This window comes from Neopsephotus bourkii, unplaced genomic scaffold (genome assembly GCF_033783945.1).
Source record: "Neopsephotus bourkii isolate Nb327-2 ecotype Australia unplaced genomic scaffold, CSIRO-AGI_Nbou_v1 NB_272, whole genome shotgun sequence".
NCBI classification, from domain to species: Eukaryota; Metazoa; Chordata; class Aves; order Psittaciformes; family Psittacidae; genus Neopsephotus; species Neopsephotus bourkii.
The window spans coordinates 12215716-12233185 of NW_026900781.1; the positions used below are offsets into that span (position 1 = coordinate 12215716).

General features: G+C 40.1%; 1 protein-coding gene and 1 long non-coding RNA gene across 2 annotated transcripts in view; one reads left to right on the plus strand and one right to left on the minus strand.

The window, feature by feature from the left end:
• Positions 1-17470, minus strand: part of GMDS (GDP-mannose 4,6-dehydratase) — a 425091-nt gene that overhangs the window by 4230 nt on the left and 403391 nt on the right. The gene's annotated exons all lie outside the window — the stretch shown is intronic.
• On the plus strand, positions 13131-16514 carry LOC133208404 (uncharacterized). The gene is made up of 2 exons (XR_009724365.1): positions 13131-14434; positions 16225-16514. It is a non-coding gene; the product is annotated as an uncharacterized LOC133208404 (long non-coding RNA).

A 17470-nucleotide genomic window follows, 5' to 3' on the forward strand; every position in this document is an offset into this window, starting at 1 on the left:
GAATATTAAAAAAAGCTTCTCTTGGAACAGAATGACTGCTTGTTTATATTATTTAAGTCTTTCACTGAAACCAGAGATGCATCTGTTAGGCTTCCAAAAGGAAAAAATCCACAGAAAAAACCCCACAGCCCCCTCGCCAGAATCCTCTGCCGTGCCAATCATTAAAGCATATTGATTTTTTATCGTCAAAGCCTCACTCTCCAGAGGTACAACCAGATCAGAAAGCAAGGAGAGAAGAAGTGAGGTTCCACTGGAGAAAACCAAGTTTTTTTTAGGGGGGGAGAGGGTGGGTTGGGTCAGGAGGAAGGTTCTCAACAGCTGCTGTTGCTGAATGCAAACTGCTCAGTATCCCTCTTCTTGATGGAAAAGCACCTGAGGAAATGACACTGCTTCATGTTTTCTATTCCTGTGGGATAACTTTTTCTGTGGTGTTGGGCTTTAAATACTGACAGGAAAACAAAGCCCTTTGACTCTGAAAACCCCGAGGATTTAGGTACTGAGCAAGTCTGCGAGCCAGAAAACACTGATAAAGGCTTTCTGGTGTTTTTACAGTACTCAGATCATGAACATAAAATTAAGTGTCTGCTTTTAGTTATCTGTTTTGGGAGGAACAAGCCCGTACTTTCTATGCAAATATAGTTAATATAAGTGAATAGTAATGACAAGTTTTACCTGCAAGCTGAGAGTCAGAAACAACATTCAGTTAAACATTTAAATGTAAGGAAGATGGAAAAGACAGCAGTTAAATTAGCTGCTGCCACTTAATACAAGAGTAAATTCTCCTATGGATTTATATGCACCTCACTGTCATATGACTGCCTCTCAGAGAAAGGAACAAGTTTATCCAGTGAGTCTTTCTAGTTTACCTTTTCTGTAAATGAGGCTGCATAACTGTGTAGAAAATACCCCATTATTACTAAATCTGATTTCATGGTTATTCAGATTTATTGTCCAAATGCACACATACACACACATACAGATAAACAGAAAAATTTGTTATACAATGTCTTCAGGCCTTTTTAAATTTAGTTTTAAAGCCATGAGACAAAAATGTAAAAAATTTTAATGTAAATATCACGTTTCCCAAGTTCTTGCTCTGAGTGTCGTCACAATTCCTATTTTCACTTGTGCAGTGATTGATCTGGTTTCACTGTGCAATGTATCACTGTCTCATTCAATTAACTTTGACTGAAAACGTAAAGCCTCAAGACAATGTGAGAAAAAGGAGATAGCATGGCCTGAAAGAAGGCCAAGGCTTCCCTTATTACTACAGCTCAGCTGATTCCCTTTAAAATTTGCCTTCACTGAAGCCAGAGCCCAGTGCCAGCTTTTGCTCTCTCTTATGGCAGAATAAAACTGAGATCAAGTCCTCAGTAAAACACCTGTGATGGAACTGTGCCCAGATCCACTCAATGCAGCAGAGACAAGGCTTTACCTCTAAAAATAAACAGACTTGATCTAAGCACACAACAGTTTTACTGCATCTGAAAAGCAGCCAGGGTTACGTTCACAATCAGCACGACTGCTTGGAAGAAGATTTGTTACATCAGAGCTCCCATAAGCAAAGAGCGCAGACCCAGCTCGGTGGAGGCTCTGGCTTGCGTGTTTAGTCTTGCACTCTTTTGCTCCAGAAGTTTTGACAGGAAGGATTTCAAGAATCTAGGGGCCAAAGTTTCCTGCAAACCCTGTTGTGTTTTATTATCCTAATTTCCTTCTTAAAACTGTTGCTTTTCAGCTTTAACTCATCCCATTAAAATAAAAACTAATAAACATAGCTACTTGATTAGGCAACATTAGCTTGCAGCTCGTGTTTTCACCATTATCATAGAGTAGTCTGGGTTAGAAGGGATCTTTAAAGGTTAGTCCAACACCCCTGCAATGAGTAGACATATCCTCTACTATGTCAGTTTCTTCAGAGGCCTGTCCAGCCTGACTTCAGACATTTCCAGGGATGGGGCAATCTACCACCTTTATGGGCAACCTGTTCCAGTGTTTCACCACCTGCATTGTAAAAAAATTTCTTATAGCTAGCCTAAATCTACCTTCTTTTAGGTTAAAACCATTACCCCTTGTCCTGTCGCAACAGGCCCAGCTAGAAAGTTGTATCTCAGTAATGTATATATCAAAGTTTATATTATGAAATAGTCTCCCCTTTTTTGGAGTTTTTGGAATGTTTTTCACAGCATTTTTTAATGAGGGCTCATGTACTACATCTCAGCAGTAACGTACAGGTATCTGCTGCAGCTCATTGATCAGAGAACAGCCTTGTTGCAAATAGTCAGAAGACTGCATTCATTGTTCACTAGGCAGTTCTACCAACACCCTTATCCCCCACTTCCTAGCATTCTCTTGCTAGGACCACAAGGTCCTGTCTTAACCCAGATGTAACATTGGAGAGCAGTTAGTGTGACTTCAGCTGTGCTATTCTCTGGGCACTCTGTTAAGAAAAGTAGTAAGATCTTACTAAATCCGAGCTGCAGAAGCTGTAAACGTGCACATTGCTGGTGCAAAATTGAGTGCAGTGTTCAGCTAAGCTTGGATAGAACCCCAGAAGGAGTCACAGTAATAAGCACTGCATCTGCAGTGTGCTGCTCTGTAAGTACTTACGGAGATCCACAAGGCAGAGAGCACTGGCTTGATTTCCTTGTGAAGAGTAGTGTTTGCTATAATATCTATAGTAACAGGGAAAGAAACAGTATAATCAAAAAGCAAAAGGCTCCTATCTCCATAATAAATATAAGGAGACTGAGATAAAACATGTCAATGAGCAAAACCCAAGCCTAATGAGGAACACAGTAAACATCTTCAGGAATTTAAGACAAGCCAGTGTTGTCTCTCAGTTTTCATTTTTTCTTTCCAGTGTTCTTAGAAAAGCAAAGTTGCGGAGCACTTACGGTACCAAGGGAATAAAAGAATGCCAGTGAATTTGGTTCCTGATCTAAATTTGTTTTAATGCAGCATGAACAGACTGCTTTCCACTCTTGGGTCAGCAGTCTTTTGCAGAAAGACAGTATTGTTTGCAAAGAACCACAGGAAAAGGCAAAAGCAACCAATAGGCTGCAGCTCACGTATAACTAAATGCCATTTAAAATAGGAAGCATAATGTTTTTTTCCCCTAGCGTGTTTTCCTATGCAAATCCCCTCCCTATTCAGAAAGCTCTGTTTTCACTAAAACCATGTCGAGGGGGAAAAGGAGGGGAAAGAAGACTTGAGGAAAGGGCTGGTTCTGCATGGTGCTGAGCCCCTGCACATCTGATAGACCTTGGCAGGCTGCGAGTGCTGGGCATCGTTAGGATAAGGCTTTATCTCAGGATTCCACTGCACTGCAGCCATAAGGTGTCAACACACGCCACATGGTCAATAAAACTTGGGCAGAGCCTTTGCTTTTCTGCCAGGAACCAGGGGTGCTAGAACAACAGCTTTATCTTATCCGTTTGATAATCTTTAATTTGACTAGCTTCCAAAGGGTTAAAGCAAATGAACTCAGAGCAGCAATAAACATTATGGTGATAATAATGGTAGTGGAGCTCCTCTCCCTCTTCCTCGTCTTCCCCTCCTTTCCCTGTGCTTTTTCCACTTCAGTGCTGCCTATCAGCCCAAACCGAAGCTGAAGCCAGACCTCTCTTTTCAATGACAGGGGGTGATAAGAAACACGAAGAAAACAGCAAGCTGTCTGGTCTGCTCAGGAAGTCGGGGACGGGTGGTATTGTCCATCAGCGGGGCCACGCGGCGGCCGGAGGCCGGGAACAATGCTCCACTCTGGGGAAATGGGCTCGTTCAGCGCCGGCCCTGGCAGCCCCACCGACACCGCAGATAAAACGGCAAAGCAGGGGGAGCTGGCCCCGGGTGCCTCGAATCCTAATCGCTGTGGCAGAGGCGGTGCCCCAGTTAATTGACGAGTGGCTGTAGCCCACACATCCCTGGGAGGAAAACATGTGCAGACCTCAGCCATGGTGCAAGTGTCAGTGGAGCTGCAGGCGCAAGAGCCCCTTGCAGGGCTGCACAATACTCAGATCTGTCCATTTGCCAAGTGAAGCCTGAGAAAACGTCTTGGCCAGTGCCGTCCCTCGAGCCAGATAAAATTCCTCCCGAATTACAGCCCGATATCCCTGAAGCCAGTGCTGAATTTCACTTGCTTTGGATCTGGAGCTGAGCTCGCTCATCAGGAGCCATCCCACACAGGGATCAGTGTAGCTCTGTGCCAAGGCATCCTCCTGCAAGTTGGGCCATGGGTACTTTTCAGGATCCCATGTGTGAGGCAGGCTGACTGGTGTTACCCCTGCAGCAGGGAAAGCCCCGCTGCTGCAAATGGCAAAATTCCATCAGCTGGTTGAGATGAGGTGGGTGCTTCCCTCCCTCTTAGATTGCCCCAAGGCTTAATTCTGTGCTCCTAGGAAGATCTGGAAGGTGTTCTCTAGCTTGCATACAGGTGTAATTGTAACCTTAGTTCATGGCTTTCCAAAATCCCAAGCAGGCTGCTGAACGGCAAATTGTAAAAAAATAGTAAAAGCAGGGAACTTCTGGGGGAGAGGAAGAGATCACTCCATTTGCCGTGTATAGGCCATAATTATGATGACGCTGGCATTAGCACTAGACACATAAACACTTTCTTTCTGATGTGGCATAGGCAGTCATCCAAACGTACACATCACAGCTAAAAATCTTTACCATGTTAGCTAAAATGCAAACTCAGATGCTATTATGAACCAAACTAGGCTTTTTACAACTCCTCTAACAAAACAGAATTGCTCCTTGCAAGTGCTGGTTAAAAGTAGTACCACTCTCAATGGCTGTCACTGCCCTGTAGCCTGGCTGCTGATAGGAAATGATGAGTGAGTGGATGTTTGCATGCTTCAAGCTAACCTGTGCATAAAGGGGTGTCTGAATAACCTGGACTTTGCATGACATGGGTTAGAAGCATTTGAGCACTTTAAAGCAGATGTTTTGGAAAGATTGTATGTGAGCACGTTTCTACAGGCTTCCTGGCCAGGTGGTAGAGAGAACGCCCATGTGTCACCTTAACATCACTAAAAATCATGTTTCTGCAGTGGATGAACCTTTTTCATATAGGTGGAGATCATCTACAGGATAGGGAAAGCACAGGTTCTTTCTCTTTTCACTGGTACCTCCAAGTCCTGCTTTTGTTCACTATTAAATGTGTTTGCTTCTTGCTCCACTGTGGCAAGAATTTTGTGGAGGAGAGTAAGACAATCATGTCTTCATCGTGCCAAGTTTTATTGTCACAGAGTGTGTACTATTCAGGGAAGGATATGGTACCTTTTAAAATTATTAAATGTAATTATCACAATTTTTTGATCTACTCTATTTTTCTCATCACTCCCTACTCTTCACATTTCCTCCAAAGATCAGGAAATCACTCTGTGAAGCTGTTTGATTTCAGTAGGTTTTATTGTGCAGTAACAGCTGCATTTCTTACGGGAAATGGAATATGGCCCCTAGGGTTAGCTGTCTTCAACTGACTGACATGTCAAGGTGAATAGGAAAGCTGATAACACCAGAAATCCATGCTGCAAGGCTACTTAGTTTCTTATCTTCTTCCACTGAAAAACGTTTAATTTATAACAACTTATATTGGAAATGTTAATAGGTTTAGTCAACACTGCTGGTCAAGTATCAAATGATAAGCAACAAACCAGTAAGGATTAGGACAGTGATCTTGTATTCTAGCTATAGATGTTTATCTACCCTTAGAGCACTAAACAGCAATTTAATGAAGGCAGGTCTGTGACTAGTGGGGTACTACTAATTCCATAGGATAAATTCTTTATCTGCTACAGGATGGATTGTTCTGGTGATTTTATTACCCCTGTGGATATTCACATCTCTGGAAAAATCAAGGCATTATGTTAACCTCAAAATTATATGAAAAGTCTTTTTGAATGGTGTGCTCTAATATTTACTCTAATAAAAATATTAGTTTACTAAAAATGTCATTTTTCATCTCAAGAAGATGATGGAAAATTCTAACTCACCTGTAGCAGCAGTTTCTGTCTTCCCTGCATCCAGTGCTCATCTCACTACTCTGAAGGCTTGGCTGTGACTCGTGTTGAGTGGAACAGACAACACTCCTTTCTTACCTGTATATTGATATATGAACCTCTTTGCCCCTGAAGCTTGTGGTAAGACTGAGGGAGGAAAGGACAGCCTTTCACTGCTGGCTGCTTTTTAGAGCAGCCTCCCTCTACATGGTCTTAAACCTAACTTCATTTATAGGACACATCACCTTCTGTCTCTGCCCCTGCTCTGCCCTGCATTCCAGTTTCTGACTAAAACCCACACCTAATTTGAAAACCCCTTTCAAGACAGAATATACGGACAGAATTTAAGCTGTGAAAGACTTAAAGGGAGCTCATGAGCTGAGCTTTTGTTGTCCAAGGAAAAAAAAAGTAATTTCAAACACAGTATATGGAGCAGACTCAGGAGGCAATACCATGGGGATCCTGTCTGCAAAAGGGAAGCTATCTTTGCCTGGATACCTGTAGTTACAAAGGAAGCAATGGTCCACAAAAGGGTTAAATTAAAGCAAGGTAGGATAATTTCTGATTCTGAGTATGTCCCAAATGTATTCTCCAGCGCACTTGATAGAGAAGGAAGTCCAAGCAGTGGCCTTTCACATGACATCATAAAAGCCTAATTTATCACCAGCCACCAAACATCTAGAAAATCATAACATCCTTTCAGGAAAACCATGTGCAAAATAATCAGAGTTACTTTGATGAAAGCTTTAGTGCTTGAGTCCAAGTAGGACACTACAAAGAATAACCCTTTGCAGGTACTGGCATATAACGAAGCAGGTCACATTTAATGCTTCAAACTCATGCTTTATCCATGAAAAGGCTTATGCATTTCCTGCCTATAAACAAACATATTTCTATTCTGCATGTGTGTTCAACCAAGACTGCTAAGATAAAACACTGGTCTCTGATGAGTCCAGGCAAGGTAGTCAGCTAAATATTTCCTTTACAGATGAAAGCATGCTATTGCTGCAAATAAAAGCACTGTGCTCCACACTCCCTTGTTTTACAATCCCTTGCAAGTGCAATAAGGATGTGAGCTGACTACTGCCACAGCATCTCACAGCTTTTGAAAGGATAAAGCTCTCCCAGTACATTCAGCATCATGGCTATGCTGAACTGAGGGGAGCATTCCACCTGAAAACCTCCAAAACCACTTTGAAAAATACACTCCCTTGTGTCTATCCAAGGCTTTTCAGCATCATCATTTTTTTGGTGGCTGGTATAACTTGACGGTCTTTATGGAAAAATACGGCTCAGCAAGCAGTTTATCTCCGTAAAATCAATTGGTTTCACATTTGTAAATGAAATCAAACAAGTCTGCTTTTTCTGTTGATTAGGTAGACAAAACAGACCATAAAGCAATTAATGAATGGCTACAAGTATCATCTACATGGCATTCAAGATTTTTTTTTTTTGTCTATAATGTAAGTTGGTTGGTGTGTATTTAAATGTGCAGCCCTTCAGTTCACTGAGTCCAGTTCTTAATAATCTGACCCTTAGGCTCCTGCTGGTCAATGGCCACAGGTTCTTCTGGTCTGACTAGAAAAATAACCGGATTTTCCACACCATTCTTGGTAGTTTGTTGTTGCATGTTCTCTGATCTTGGTTAATAAAAATAACTTCCTATTACATTTCCTGCACAGGAAAGCCTGGGGAAAAAAAAAATCATAATTTTTCCTACTCTATCTTTCACTTTCACTCAGAGCAGACATCCAACCCACCACAGAATCTTCCAAGAAATCAATAAAATAAATACAACTATTTTGTTTCAAAGATCAGTATTTCGTTCTCTTCCATCCTTCTGTTTCCTGGGTATTTCATTTCTCTCACTTTCCTTTTTATTTGAGTCTTTCTCATGTGTTGTCTGATTTATTTTCTGGTAAAATCCCATTTATCCCTTTTTTATTGTAAGACAGTTTTCTTTCCTGATATGATGTCTCTCCCAATCTTTCACTCAAGCTCCTCCGATTTCTCTTTTGAGCATCATTCTTCCGTTTCTTACAAATATCTTCTTAAACCCGGCTTTATTTCCCCATCTTTCCTTCACCTTCAAATGTCACCTCACACTGAGATTTTGTTCTTCTCATTTCTGCTACAGTGATCTTTTCACTTGAATATTTTTCCATTTTTTTTCTCCCAGGTATTCTCTACGTAGTCTCAAAGACTTGTTCCTTCTTCTTTTCCGGTGATAGTCCATCACGTACTAGTGCCAGCTTCTCTTCACTTGGGTTCTGAATTTGGTGTAGAATAGTGCAGGGTTTGGGAGACGATTTATATTACCACCAACCCAGAAGAGTTTTGCTGATAGGGCTGAAACTATGTTGAAATAAGTTTTAAAAAGAAAAAAGATCTCCTAAAGCACTGTAAGTGCCAGTTTTAGTAGGGGAAAAAAGCAGATTCATTTACTGCTGTTACTGCTCACAGTAGCTGCCTATAAAATTCCACAGATTTGGCAGTGCATTTGTCATATATACTTAAAAAGCATGCATAATATGCTCTGTTTCTTTCCAAAGCATCACCGAATGCAAATACCACTTCTTGAAATCTGTCCTCTCAATGACCTTCTTCTCATAAACACTTTCAATTAAACAAGAAAGGAATTTTTGATCTGTTACTAGAAAATTTTTCATTATTTCACCCTGCAGCAGTCAAATATGAAAGAACATTATAGAAGGACACAAATATGAAAGAACATTATAGAAGCTAGTATTTTCTAATGGTCTTGCCCTACTTACCAACCTCCTTTAGTTCCACAACTAAAAAGCAAGCAAACTACTCAGACCATACACAGCAGCAGGCATGGGCTCAGAATACTCCAATGCTTTCACCTGTGTAACATTTAAAATGCAAGATGCCTCATCCATCACTTGAATTCTTTACAAGGAAAGTGTCTCTTGAGACCATTTACACAGAAATCATCTATTGCCAAGTTTTGGTACGGAAGACAGAGCTGTTCCTCAGACAAGCAATCCTATTTTTCATTTGTATTATGGCAGGGTAGAGACTCCAGGTAAGGGTCTCATCACACATTGCACAAACACAGAAATGGCAGCCTTTTCTCTGAAAATCTATCAAAGTCGAATACCAGCTCCTGGAATATTCTGTTAGAATTCATCTACAGCTTGCATCTCTTTTCCACTACAGGTCGCCAATAAACGTTACAACTTGGTTTACTTTGATATATTCCAATATACCAGACAATAAGTAAGAACACATAAAGCCATGAATGACAGAATCATTGTGTATCTACTGAGAATCTAAAAAGCACCTGAAGAAGCCTAGATAAACATCTTGGCAGCTTCATTTCACTTGTAACCTGAGCAAGACTTCAACTAGATGTAATACCATTTAGACAAAACAGAACTGCTTTACAGCAGCGCTGCAATGACTACGAAGGACCACCAGAGGAGAAAGATACAGATCTTATATCATTAAGCAATAGCAATAAAATCACAATGGCAAGAATGCAATGTCATCCCCATTTTACAAAGCAAAGTGAGGCAGGATGATTTAGGGACTTGACCAACAGCAGGAATCAGAGGGAGAAGCAAGAAAAGAGTCTAGGCTGAATCCCACAATTTCCCTCTGATACATAGCTTACTATACTGGTAAAACAGCCAAAGCATTCATATCAATAATCTAGCATAATTTGCCCTGGATAGGTCCTTGATGTTGATTTGTAGTGAGCAGCCCACCAGCAGCAAACTGGTCCAAGGATGAATGGACATATAGCACTTAATGGAGCAAGTGACTTATTTAGCTACATGTTGCCTGTTTTTCTGAAGTTTCACTTCTGTTTCTACCCTTGGATTTTCTTTTATAGCTCCTTTCACATAAGAGTCAAAGACTCACCCTAGTTATCCTAAAAAACTATAATTGTTTGCTCAACTTTTCCCCTCCAGCCCCCTATTATTGACTTGGGAGTAATAGTACTCATGAGTATATAGTTTTGTCTTCTGTGCTCTAAAGAGTTAATTTTCCGATTTTCAAAGATTTTCTCTAAATATAAATGTCAGAGCAAAAATTTAACATGTCGAAGAGTTGAGATTCGTTGTAATCACAGGATCCCAGCACTTTCTGTTTTATGAAAACAAGCTACCAAAAAAGATAATATTAATTACAGGACTACAAAGGTTGGCAATACAGAACAGATTTATTTCACTTTACTGTTGTTTAGGCAGGGGTTCACTCTCTCATTTCCAAAGAAGGAACCTGCAGTGCACTGCTGCTGCAGCCTACAGAAAGCAGAATGCTTTCCTTTCACCCGATTTCATTTTCACTCCGGAAGACATAAGACTTCATCAAAACTTTTTAGGAGCACATCATCCCATGAATTATTCTTTAAATTAAATATAAAAGCATTAGAACTTATCACAACAGCTGCTCAACACTTTATAAACTTTGGCCAAGGTATCCACAAATTCATAATTAAATCTCCATTTACTATTTAGAAAAAATACTGGAAAAGACTTCACATTCTGATGATGTACTATTACTTGTTCAACAGTGCTACCCACAATATCTCACTTCACTAGCACACGACTGAAGCATGAAACAACCAAAAGCTATTGTAACCAGAAAAACCCAAACCAAAATGATACTACAGCTTCTAAATGAGCTTCAAATACACTAGCACGTGGTATATGGCATAACTGGTAATTTCTGTGGTCTTGAGGTTTGATTTGACAATATAAAGACTAAAATTGTTCACTGATATATATATATTATATTAACCTAGATGGACTGTCTGGCAGTTTACACTAATAAAGACCCAAATAAACTAATTGTATCTTTTTAAAGTAATGTGGTATGTATATACTGCAGTGAAGTCTCATGAACTTACTATTTCATACAGGCAGTAAACTGAGAGAGCTCTGACTTTTCATAGCATCTTTTGGCATAGTTTTTATTTAAATAATAACAGTCAGGTTCATTTTCATCAACATGAAAAAGAAGTTCAGATCTAATCAAGAAACAGCACTGTCTCCTGACAGTGTCTGCTCTATGCTTGCTTGAGCACGTAGGCAGCACCTGGCACTTCCATGGCTTGATCATTACTATTGCTCTTCAAATTATGCCTGTCACACAGGTTAGGAAAACATGAGTAATTAAACATGAACAGCATCATAAAATAATAGTAAGAAAAAAATTAATAATCATCCAAAAGAGTGTTTGGGGCACCTCCCTAAACCACCTTGGATTTCTGCCCCTTCTGCTCAGACAGTTTTCCTCTGTGTACTTTTTAATTATTTCCTTCATGAGTCCTTTAAGGCAAAGAAGTTTGTAGAGGTGGGAAAAAAACCCCATGTATTAGAACTGATGAGAACAGTGATATGCAAAAAAGAGAAATGCCAATTAAGTCTTCTCTGAACTACTGCAGTCTGATTTTGAATTGCTTACGGCAAAGACTTATGCCTCATGATGACACTGCTAGCTCAAGATGTGTGCTATTTTAAATGCAAAATTTCAGAAGCTGTTTGTTCTTATTTGAGCCATGCACTACAGCTGGTCACTGGATGCAGTATCTCTCTTCTGATCCATCAGCTCATCATACCAAGGTCAGTATTTGAACCATATGCAGGTGAATGCAGAATTCCACAGTTCTGGAGCCCCAGCAGTACCTGCAGATGTGTGCTTTCTTTTGCTCAAGTAGTCAACAACCAAACTCATTCCCAGCTCAGTTCTCTTACAAAACCAGCATAAAACCCCACAGAAATAAAGACTGAGACTTTGGACCATGTTATTAACAATCCTAAGCAGACTGTTGCAGCCTATTTTTGTGCACATAGTTACTGGAATTGAGCACACAGTTCTGGTAATTGCATACAAAAATGACCAGCTACATGAGTAACGGGACATTGCCTTCTGCAATTATTATTGTGTAGGAAATGTGTGATCCTTCATGTTAGTAGACATGCAAATATTGGGTAAAAATAGCATTGTTTCCAGCTGCTTTACATCCAGAATAGTTATTCAAGTACCTAACCAAAAGGTGCAAGCAACTCAATTCACTCCTTCTTGGTCCGTGTTTTGCATGGGTATGAATTAGACAAAGCACACTGTAGGGGAGACTCGTGCCTGTCTACATAAAAAAAAAAAATCAGTGCAGCAACATGCATAATGTTTAACACATTCAAATCCACATATTAAAAGCACATTCAGAGATGGTTCTTGTTCTCATTGAGTAATTTTTGCTGGAGTGTGTGCCCTAAGTTACGTATTTTCATACAAACTTCAGCACCTCTCTGAGATAAAGCTCTTGCCACCAGTCTAAGTGCTTCATTTTCTATATTCAAGATCAAAATGGTTTAATTTACCACATCAGAGGTCCTAATTGGTGTACTGAAAGTGCACCAGCAGTTCAAGACACCTGCTCAAGATACCTAACGAAGTATCTTGGCTGGGAATTCCCATTTCTGGGGGGAGGGACTTGCATGTTCTCATGTAAACTCCCACTGAAATCCACAGGACCCTGGCCAAGCAGTAACTGAGTGGGTTAAATACAGACAGACTTTGCAATGTTCATTATCACTGCTGGTAGCATCCCACCAGGCTAAACTTACAAATTTGGCAGTTGGAAGAAATTAACTGTCTGCATCTGTCATTATTCCTGCTCTTTATATATCTCACTGATTTAGTCCTCTGTCCACTAGCTTGGAGTAAAGACCACTAAACTTACATGCAGATTCTCTCTAGTTGACTTCAGGGTTTAGTTTAAGCTCTTTTTTTCTCAGCATCAACAGGTAAGATAGGATGCATACCCTGCTTAGTTTGTTCTTGGACCAGGTGTCCTTGGACCTTCTTAGTATGTCCAATTTATAATTCTTTTTATCTTCCCTCTGTTGTTTTTCTACTACATTGTTTTTTCCTTTTTCACCATCAACTTCCTCCTTATCTCCTTAAAGTCTCCACCCCTGGCCTTCCTATTCACCAGCTCAGTGCAATCCCTGTCTTCTGCTTCTCCAAGTCTTTCCCACCTTTCCCATGTATCAATATATATATATATATACACGTCAGTCTTTAGTCACATCTCTGGAGAGGATGTTTGGTTAAGTTGGCTCCCTCCACTAACGAGCTTTCCAGCAGAGTTTGCTTGCCAGGAGTGAGGCAAATTATACTCAGATTCATTAATTAAGATATAATAAACTCCACTTGCTCTTTACCAATGTGCCATATGCGGTGAAAAAAAAAAAAGGGTATATGAAACCAGGAGACCCTCTGGCTGGTTTATGGGCCCAAAATCTTTCTGGGAAGGTCACAAATCTCCAGATATCTCCACACATTAAGTTTTGCACTTGGATTGCTAATTTAGCTGAAAGATGTGTAAAACCACATGCAGTCAGACAGCTCCTTGGCTATACATCTGAGGAAGCACAAAGCATAAGTTATTACTTCCAAAGTCAATTGTAACTTATGCTCACTAAATTGGCTCCAGATCCACCCTTTTCAGACAGTAGTATTGGAATAATTTATTCTTTTGGTGAAAAGCACCCATTTTAACTAAACCACACCCCCAGCTGGGAGTCTCACCAGCAGAAGTGCCAAAGGCAGAGGGATTCAGAGGCGCACAGGGCTATTGGAGGCCAGCGGAACAGGGGTGAATAAAGCACAGTATGTAATAGTGTCTGTCAGCACGCTGAAACATATAACCTCTCCCTAACATAGGGGGTCTGCAACAAAAATTCGAGAGGAAAATTTGTTCCTGCGGTTCAATCATCACGTTAGACAAAGAGGTTTCCTTGCTTTTAACATCCATGCAATTTATACCAGAACTCTTATGGATAGTGATGAAACCATTGCAGCTTTCTGGGGACCTGATGTTTTGATCTAAGCCTTCAGTGTGTATCTTGTTTTCTCCCATCAAGAAAACGCTGTACATAAATATGGCACAAGGGGGATGAAAGCTGTAAGTTTAGACATCTAACCCAGATGCCAAGTTAAAAGCCTAGCCAACGAAGAGGTACAAAATCTACATAAACTAGGAGCTTTTCTTTCACTAATTACAGTGGCAACCTGGGTTAAATGGCTTACATGAATTCATCCCCTTCCAATGGCAGCAGTGATTTGAAGCGGTTTGCTTCACCAGAGAGTTAACTTCCCCATGACAGTTTGCTTCACAAGCTACCTATGTAAACACTGACCTACATACCTTGCAAAGACTTTTCTTTCCCCAGGTGAACTGCTGCATCACCAGATACCGAACAGGAACCTCCTCCTATAAGATCCTTAATAGCAGCAGCTGCTGAAGGAAAGGGAACTGCAGAGACACACTTGTTGCCAAACTGTGCATTTAGATGGAAGGAGGAGAAACAGATGGGGAAATCACTCTTCAGACAGTGTTTACTAGCACAATCAGCACCTGAGGCAGCACTTACTCAGGTGCTGAAATTACAGAGGTAAGTTTTATGATGAGAAATCTATCCCTCATGTGACAGCTATATTTTTCATCATGGATCATTAAAAGCAGATGATCCGTCAGATAACTACTTGATTGTAATGTGCATCACAGTAAAACCGTCAACTTTCTGTTTTGTTTTACAACCCTGGTTACATCTGGACTGCTTTCAAGAAAGATGCTGATGTTCGCTTTGGGTACAGACTCAGGGCACTTGTGGACTGCTACCTATGCAGTAGTAGATAACAATAATGAGAAATGATAGCAATATTACCTCCAATTTTGCTACTAGGAAGATCCCTATATTACCACCAATATAATTTTGTTCAATATTTTTCTTGGACTGGACGACAAGGAGGATTCTTAACTGTCTGACAACTTTGTCTTCCTTTTCAGTCAAACAGATTATTCCTTCCAGTCCTACATATCCTCTTACATTACAGATCTTTTCCACAACTACTAATTCAATAACAATAATAGTAAACCAAGTATTTGTAGTAAGTAACATAGTTTCATATTTCTATAATAACATCAATAATTTCTTATCTTCACATAGTATTTGTTGTTAGGTCATTTCTAATTCTTGTCCTCTAAGAGGTAGGCAAAAAGGTGAAACTACTTTTCCAAGGTTGCAGAGCAAGCCTCAAGTAAAATTCCTGATTTATCTGAGAGTACATAGTGGAAATGTGAGCTTTGCTGTAATTGGACACCCCAAAGAGACATGTTACCAAAAGCCATTTTAAAAAAGACTTAAAGATCTGCTCTTGAAGATTGTTATCTCAGCAGAGCACTAAAATTGGAAATAAGTTGTCCTTACTGTTGTGCAGTCTGCCTTTTTGCTTGGCAAGGTTACAACCCCGTTAAACAAAACAAAACAAACCAAGCCTCTGGTCTTGCACAACTCTGCCAGGAGGGCTTGCAACTTCTCTGGACAATTGAGGTTGCTTTTAAATTGTGGGGTTGATCCATCACATGTTGAAATCAGCAACGCTGAACCATAGCTCAGTATTCAAATGAGTTCTGTATGGAGGAACAGCATTTCTGTAACCAGCCAGGCCATTGAGTCACTTCATTCTTGACCTTAACCAAACAGGTTAAAGCAATATATACTTCATATTGCCCTGCAAAGCTCAGCTGTGCTTGGTATTAGCAAAAACTTTCATTCTTTCCAAGTATGAGACTTCAGCCACTTTTGTTCTGACTGCATGATAAAATTCAGATGTTTTAAAAAGATCCTTCTCCTCTACAAATGCCCACCCAAGCAGCACCAGCAGGGTTTCTGCTAAAACCTGACAATGACATTTGCCTTTGGAGAAGGACTAAGAATGGAAAACTTTAGTGTAAACAACAATTGTTTCAGAAAATTATGAGTGCACCAGCCTGAGGTAGAGGAGTTGTAAAGGAATGTATTTTGTCAGCTCAAATTCAACAGACCTTATCAAGCACTTAAAGTCCCTTAGAGTCTCTTACTGTACAGTTCAGGCCTTCTCCACTGCACTGATGGTGGTCTGACCAGCCCTTCACCCCAGTCACACAAATGCAGTTTTCTTTTGCAATAGCAGAGATACAGCTAGCTCCTAAGGGGACTCTGTAAGTGGAAGATAACTGTCCCCAAAGCCAGCTGTGCCTATGTGTCTGCTAAATCACTAAACTACTTGAACAGATGATCTTCAAGATCCCTTCCAAAACTAGCTATTCTACAATTCTATGGTTATATGATTCTACTTGCGCTGAGTAGCTAGGAACTGATGCGACTGAGTCCATCTTCTTCCTTGATACCTTACTAGACAGATACTGGGGAGGGGCACGGAAGAAGAGAATCAAAGATTAAGTGATGGAGAAAAGTGCCATGCTCTGAATCCATAAGGACAAAATGGGCAGAAATAGGGACTGCACTTCCAAAATAATTGGGACATCTCTCTGTTGTGAGGTAGGTGTTCTCACTGAAGGTCCTAGAGATGTTTATGTGTCATTAAGATGATGAAAGGAGCTTTAACACCTGCCTGGTTGTAGGGAAACAATGCCCCATCAAGACCTAGATCATGCTACCTGTAATAAAGTACTTATGGGATGAAAACGAATGTGCTGGGGTGTGTGTGTGCATGTGTATGTGTCCGTGTGCCTGTGTGTCTGTGTGTTGTGAAGTAGGGCTTGAATTGCAGAATGAAAGACAGCAGGCAGTACACCTTCCACCCCCCCCCCCCCCCGTTTTTTCTTTTTCATTTAAAATTACTGTATTTAAACTAAGGGGTGTAACTAGAAACCGGGAGTTTAAAAAAGCAACAAGTATCTTACCTGTATCCACAGAAGGTAAGCAAGATACATGCAAGTGTTGCTACTGCATTTCCACAGTCTTCAGGTTATCTAATAAAACTATTATTTCATTTTGCAGATAAGGCATTGCTATTTCAAGTTAAGTAATATTTCTGCTTAAAAATTCATATTTCATTGTAAAAGTAATCTTTGAAAAACAGGCCTATACTTGCAAAATCACGAAATACATTGGAAGCACAAGTTTTTAGATGCTTCTGTTACTGCGAACATCAGATAGCACAAAAAAAAAAATTAGCTACTCTTTTTTTTTTTTAATATGGTTATTAATTTTTGTATTCCAGTAGCTCTCTAGAGTATGTCCTCACATATAGGAAGATAGAAGCTCCTGTGCTTTGTAAACAGAAATTCTTTTTGCCAGAGAATCAAACTGGGATTTGATGGTTGTCCTACAACACTTTTAAGGAGTTATCCTTCATTTATCTGCTTGTGTCTTTAATTGTTGGTATGATAAAAGTTTGGATAATCTCTGAGGAAGCACAAAAAAATGTAAAAGAAATTTGTATTTTATTTATTTTTTTAAATCATTATATTACCTGATAGTCCTTGCAGCTGGGGAGGGTCCTACAACTTTCCTTCTAGTACAACATACGAAATATCTTTCACGATAGTTAATTTCAGTTCCAAGACGTTCATTTAAGTATTGTGAGATTTCACACTAAGGTTTACTACTACATTTTCTCCTTGACGACCCTCTTCCCATCCT